Consider the following 7,129-nt stretch of genomic DNA (forward strand, 5'->3'; position numbering starts at 1 on the left):
AGCATAGTCTTCCCTGTAAACGCAGCTGGCTTTTGGCAAGGCCCAGACTTCCACACCGTTCCTTCCCTCATGTTGATGATTCTGTTGACAGAACAGGGTTTGTATCGAAGTAGCACAGAATTTTTGCCCCACCTGGAAAACAAACAAAGCTGCCACAGACTGAAACAAGAGAGAGCTTCAGAGTTGAGCCCGCACTGATAACTACCCTCCCAGGAGCCAACAGCATCCGGTGCGGCACTGTGCTGTGAACCATCCCTGGAGGAGAGCGCTGTTACCCAGAGCTGGTGGAGGCAGCTGTGGGTTCACACCCAGCCACCCTGCTCTCAGAGCCCTGTTTGGATTGAGTTTGCATAGAAACCAAAGCTCACTCCACTGCTTTCATTCACTCATCCAGCTACAAACAAAAGGTCACACGTGGGAGTCTGTGTGGGTGGGACGGGATTTTCCCTCTGGGTCCTCCCGTCTAGTGTGTGACGGGAGGGGGCGGTGAAGAACTGCAGTGAAAGGAGGGAGTTCATTAAGGCCAGGATCAAGTGACTGCAGAAGAGTTGAGGGAATTTCTATAGAGGGAGGCATTTGGGTGTCAGGGTTTCAAGACTAAACAGGGGCTTCTTGGAAGGAGGGGGTAAAAGAGGCATTGATGGAGAGTGGAAGGGAGGGGAGCAGCCAGGCAAGGATGGCGCTTTTGAGACCCTCTGAGGAGGCAGCAAGGATGAGTGCAGAAAGCAGGAAGAAGGCCCTAATGCATCATCAGTTACAACTCAGCCTATTCGTTACAACCAGCAGTTGTCATCGTGGGTGTTGAGTCAGCACAAAAAAAGACTCCACAGAAATGTGCCTGGGTCAGATGACTGGGTTTCTGCCTACCCAGAGGCAGGGGCAGCCTCCCTCCTGGCATTCTTCGCCTCCCTTAGCTGGTGCTGCTATGTGCCGCTGTGCGCCCGCTGTGCGCTGCTGTGTTCTGTGTGGTGGGGCTGTGTCCCTCCACCTGTGGTCCGCAGGGAACGAGGATCCCATGAAAGGGCACTGAAGGCCACCTTGGATCCTGGGTCCTGGCTGACATTGCTGGTTAGGAATAGACAGATCTTCTCTTTGTTGTGCTTACCTAAAAGTTCTATCAGATTGCTGGTGACCAGCCCAGAGTCAAGACTGCGTCGTTCAGCTAGAGAGACCTGCTTCTGCACACAGAGAAACTTACCATGGAGTGGCTTCGGCAAAGCTCCACTGCAGTGGGCATGGGAGTGGGTGTATATATATATATGTGTGTGTGTGTGTGTGTGTATGTATGTATATAAACAAATTTATATGTATATATTTGGTCTTCCCTCACTTCTCCCTTCTTTCCTAATAGGGAGGCTACAGAACCTCACCTCCTCCTGCTGTCAAGATGAAGAATATAGATTTGCTGGCTGGAGTTTCTGCAGCCATTTTGATCTGTATAGTCATTTGGAGAAAGCCCAGTTCCAGATGGTAGATCAGAAAGACAAGTGCCTGATCACATCCTAGCGATAGCCTGGGGCTGCCCCAGCAGCCCACACAGCCAGTGTCAGACTTCCCTCTAAGTCATCATTGCTTTTATCCAGTCATGGGCAGGCTGACCTAGTAAGAGGTGAAGTGAGAGGGACAGAAGGGAGACAGGAAGGGGAGGCACCCAGGAAGGGGTACTGTTAGACAAAGGAATTACATATCCGTACTAAAGACTTGCATTTGCTGGTGCTGACTAAGGGACCCCTTTTACAATCACTCTACCTGAGGCCCCTCAGTTAACCTCTATCAAATGCTGCAAGGAGGGTGTGCAACCTCAGAGCAGGCACATTTTTTCAAGGCCACTGAGTTGGGAGGCCAGTTCCGACCCCTAATCTGTTGGATTCAGGGACAACCCCTCCACCTCCACCCCACCTGGACTCAAGATGCTGAGAGGTGTGAAAGCCAGAGAGTGGTCTACTCGGAGCTGAGGCTTTGTGTCACTGCGAACATGGAAAAAGCTGGTCAGAGGAGGCAGGAGAGCCTGGCTGGGTGAGCAAGAAGAATGAATGGAGGTTTCCATGCCTGGAAGGCAGAAGCTGTGTGGAAGAGGGGTGGGGTGACCCTCAGGAACCACAGTGCTCTCCTAGGAACCTCTTCTAAGGCCTGGAGTCAGAGTGGCCTCAGTTAGAAAGATTTCAAACCCGAAGTTTCCCATGAAAAGCTGCCGGAGATTGATGTGAATGAATTTGGGCAAGTTCAGATCAGGTGAATCCAGCCATCTGCCAGCTGTCCTCAGGAAGTACGATTTCTTCTCAGTGCAGTTAAAACTGATACAGAGCTCCTGGGATAGGTAAGTCTTCACGGTGTATTTGAGGGAGTCATTAGGGATATTATGAACAATGCTTGAAAATTAAGCTCAAAATGCTATTGAGAAAAGGACTCATCCATCAGTCAAGATGTTGCTGAATCAAAGAACAGTCTCTATCCCATCTCACAACAGTTTGCAACAGGCCAAGCAGTTTTCAGATGTTTGAAATAATTTCCTTTCGACAGATGAGCCTAGACAACTTGGTAGTTACATCGCTTGGTGGGAAATGATGGTGAGCGTTACCAGGTATTGTGTTGCTATGACAGAAAGCAGCTGGCCACATGCTCATCTGTCAGTCCCAAGTAAGAACTGTAGCTGCTCTTGAAAACAGTGTTGCTTTATGTTTTTCTAGTGATCATTTCACGAGTATGGTCTGTCTTCACTGAAGCAGAGGTGCCTGATCTGAACAGTGACCTCAGACAATAGGGATGCTGTCTGTAGAACTGAAGGAAAGCATGGACGCTGGCTGGTTACACGCAGGCGCAGACAGCCATAGCATCCAAAATCAGGGATGGGGTACTTGATTAAGACAAGAATCTCACTATATAGTCTAAGCTGACCTTGAACTCACAATCCTCTTGCTTTTCTCCCCTGAGTACTGGGATTATAGGCATGTACCATCATGCCCAGCTTCTACCATTTAATTGATGCCATTGTTCTTGCTTAGGCCTCAAAGTGCCACGTATCCATTTCCCTGATGCCCTGTTGGAGGGTGTGGTTCTCACTATTTTGGCTGAGCTCACACTGTTCCCAGCCCTTACTTCCAGGCCGTGTCTAGGTCACGGAGGTTGCCATGCCACCTGGTCACCATAGCCTCCTGTACACTGGCCAACCCGCCCTTCCCTGTTTCTGTCTGACAGGAATTCCCAGCAGTCCTGACTAGCCAGCCTCTTCTGCCTTCCTGAAACCTCCAGCTCTTGGCTCTGAGCCCCAGTTTTCTTGGTTTTCCTCCAGGCTCACCGGCCAAGGGTCTAAACTGCCTTGTTCATCTTTCATCTATCTTCTCATCCAGGCCAGGCCTTTGGTTTCACCTCTAGATCATTACCTCTCAAATCTGTCTTGAATACAGACCTTCTCCCAGCACTTAAAGCCTACCAACATCTTTATAAGCATTTCCAGGAGATATGTGAAAGGCACAGGCAAACAGCAGCTGAAACAGATCCTGTGTTCCTGACTTCTTCACTGGGACTGTCTTCTCCCTCAATCCTCCTATTTTAGAAGGTGACAGCCCTTTGCTGCTCAAACCAAGAGTCCAAGAGTTCTCTTGGGTTAATCTGTACCTACCACTGCCCTAACCAATCCATTCCTCACCTCTGTCTGCATACAGTTTCCATGACTACCATCAAACCAAAAGTGGGCTGACTAGACTCCCTTGTGCTCCTCTTGCAGCAAGTGCTGTCCTTGGAAAATTCCAGTCAGATCACTGTCTTTTTTAATGTACTCCGCCCCCCATGGCACAGAATCCCAGCCCCTTTCTTGACTCCTTCCCCAGCCCCACCCATCCCAACAGCCCACTCATCTCAAGGGCTTTGTCCTTTACTAGCTAGCCATTTTTCATACTGTTTATGTCACAATCTTGAGCTCTTCCTTTGTGCTTATTTTCTGTCCCTTCCCTTGAGAACAGAAGCTCCCTGAGAACAGGGGCCTCCCTCCCCCCAGCTGTTTCCCTAAGGCTCTGCATCAGAGCTCCATCCTGGCGTCTGGGGCTCATTTGTTGAATATCTGTGAATGACTGAACTACACACTTCCTGTCCTTTGCCCTCTGTATACTGATGCCTGTCTTCATTACCGTCTGCATTGTCAAATAACGGTTTATGGTCATGCATTTTATTCACAGGCCTGGGTTTTAAAATCCGTTACATATTTAGTGTGTGAGTCATCTATTTGAATTCTAGACTTTTGATTGTGGCCTGTGACTCAAATACTACACTGGTAGGAAAACTTTCAGCAATAAACCACACATGTCATCCGATGCCAGCTTTGACCTGCCCAGTGGCATAAGAGAACAGAGAAAGAAGTTCATTACTGTTACAGACCCTGGACTTAGCTTTTAATTTTCATACAGTCCTAAGAGGAAGGAACTATTATTTGTCTGGATTTTGCAAATGGGCCAAGGACATTGGTCCTCTAATGATATGTAACCAATTATCCAAACTGAGTAGTTTGCATTGAAAACCCCTCCTGTCACATTTACCAGTTCTCAGAAGCCTGGGCAGACTGTGCCAGACTGTGCTCGAGGGGCTGGGCTGGTATCTGGGGGCTTTGGAGAAAAATGAACTCACAAACTGTTGCCAAGGCCAAGTAGTCGATCCCCTTAGGCCTGTGGTTCTCAACCTTCCTAATGCTGCAACCCTTTAATATGGTCTCTAGTGTTGTGGTGACCCTAACTCTAACATTATTTCCATTGCTACTTCATAAGTGTAAGTGTTGCTACTGATATGAATTGTAATGTAAATATCTGTGTTTTCTGACAGTCTTAGGTGACCTCTGTGAAAAGGTTATTCGAACCTCTGAAGGGTTGGGACCCACAGGTTGAGGATTTCTTCCCTGCGTCTGTGCCATCAAATCCCCTCTTCTCTCTGCCTGTACTGTCAGCTTTTCCTTAACCTGCTTGTGTTCAAGAGTCTCTGGCCCACCTAGCTACCCTTACATAAGCTATTTAAAGAATTCTCTCATATGCTAGAATGCACAGTTCAAAAGGGAAACCTCTGCTATTTTTATTTTTATTTATTTATCTTTTAAATTCAGGGACACCTCACACTGAACAGTGCTGCTTTCTTTGGGGGGACAGAGCATAGAGTTAATCAATAGTCGCAGAAACTACCTGGCCTCACCAGAGGTTGTTCAGTGGTACATGGATTCCGCTTTCTCTGGAGTACTTCTGGTAATTTAAAAATGCTTGAAGCTGCGGAAGACAGCCCCGCCCTCTGCATCATTCAAAAGAAAACTCAGACACAGAGGCGGGCTCCCGGTTCTTGCACAGAAACGTTCAATATTTTCAAAAGTTGGAGAGACATAGATTTCATTTCTGTCCTTGGTACCTTAACTCTTGTGATGTGTGTAGCCTAAAGTTAAAGTCTAAAAGATTTGGTCACTGAAGTCTGAGCTCAGGGCAGGCACGCTCCTAACAACCAGCCCACTAATGATTTAAGATCAGCACTCTCTGTAGAGGAAAGCATGAGCGGAAACGGGGGTTATCAGGGCAAAGCACACCCAGATGCCTTAACAAAACGGCAGAAATGGATCCTTCCCTCTTCCGTGGGCTGCCGGCTTGTTCTCTGTCAGTGTGCGTTTCACAGTCAAATACATGTGAGCTCTCCGCCTTTTATTTTCATTGTCCCCAAGTCTCCTAACCAAAAGCCTCTCCTCCCTGACCAGGCTCACTGGCTACAAGCCCGGGGCGCGCGCTGCCAGGGTCTAGGAAGCTGCCCTTCCGGAAGGGTGGTGGAGACCCTGGGAACCAGACCAGCCAGGCTCACAAATATGAAGAGAATGTCGGGAGAGGAAGTGGTGGCTCTGAGTCGGCGTGACTCATCTGGTTCCAGTGACAATGAAGGCCGAGGTGTGTGCCTTGTTCTTGTCTTTTTTTTTTTTTTTTTTTTTTTTTTCCTGAATCATGTGGACATCTCTGAGAATGAGAGGACGCAGTGGCGTTACAGTGGCTGCTTTCTAAGTTTCAAAGTGACTTTCCAGGCAAGCTGTGTACGTCTTGGGGATCTTCACAGCACAGTGGCTGGAAAGGAGGAGCCCCGTCCATCAGAGTCTCCCTGGTAAGTACGATTCCGTCAATGATGTCCCCACGCGTCTCTGAGCTTCGACAGCTGCTGCATTCTTGGGCAGACACTGTGCTTTTCTCCCAGACTTGGAAGGTCTGTGATGTCAGGAAAGTGGCTTCCTCTGCCTCCAATCCAGCTCTGCTGTGTCTGCCGAACTCTGGGGCTAGTCTCTTAGCTGTGCGTTTTTTTGTGGATGCCAGCTGTGTGTTATGCTATCTCAGGGGAGAGCAGGAGACTGCCTGGGGAGGAAGCCACTTCGGATTCCTAGCTAGAAGCCAAAGTGAAGGGCAGAGATGGAGGTGGGTGAGTTTCTGCTAACTGGGCGATGAGGTTGAACTAGTTTCCGATCCTGAGAAGCAGAAGGAAGAGCCAGCCCCAGGGCAGCTTCTGGCCGCTGTCCCAAGCAGCCTGGCCTGAGCTGTCCAGCTGCAGGACAAAAAAAAGGGCAGTGAGGTAGAATTTTGGCTTTTCTCTGAACATGTGTAAATGGCTTCAGGACTGTATTTTACATTCCTTCCTTTCCCTTAATGCTCTAGGTGGAAACCCGTGCTCAAAGGCAGAAAGAAAAGCCACAGGCTGGGGACCTGGAGGGGGATGGGTGCAGTTAGGGGAGTGGATTGGCCTAAGGTCACGAGAGTAGTTGCTATTCTTGGGAGCGTACCTTTACTGTCAAATAAACAGAGTTACGGTAAATGCTATGCCACTTTTTAAGCAAATCTGAAGAATGATCACTTGCTTAAAAAGCAGCATAACAGGCTGCAGGGAAGATAGAAGCCTGTTCTGAGCAAGCCACTGGGCTGTGTGGGGCTTCCCGAGTTAAGAATGAGTCAGCACCCTGACTGAATGAGCTCTGAGCATCCGCCCTGGGCATAACACGGAGCTTGCTGGCCTGGCTCTGGAGGGAACTTGGTCTTCCATTGAAATCAGCATTGTCTGCCCCTCTGTGAAGTGGATAGTCGGGAGTTCTGGGCTTTCTTCTTTCTTCTGTGATGTGCCGGGGGGGGGGGGGGGGGGGGGG

General features: G+C 49.0%; 1 long non-coding RNA gene across 3 annotated transcripts in view; it reads left to right on the forward strand.

Annotated features, from left to right (window-relative positions):
* Positions 1-5,906: 5,906 nt before the first annotated feature.
* LOC129673945 (uncharacterized) overlaps positions 5,907-7,129 on the forward strand; it is a 56,589-nt gene continuing 55,366 nt past the window's right edge. For all 3 annotated transcript variants that reach the window (XR_008719750.1, XR_008719751.1, XR_008719749.1), the window contains exon 1: positions 5,907-6,105. This is a non-coding gene — a long non-coding RNA (uncharacterized LOC129673945). The remainder of the gene's footprint in view (positions 6,106-7,129) is intronic.

Source organism: Psammomys obesus, unplaced genomic scaffold (assembly GCF_907164565.1).
Source record: "Psammomys obesus unplaced genomic scaffold, mPsaObe1.curated_primary_1811, whole genome shotgun sequence".
Lineage (NCBI taxonomy): Eukaryota > Metazoa > Chordata > Mammalia > Rodentia > Muridae > Psammomys > Psammomys obesus.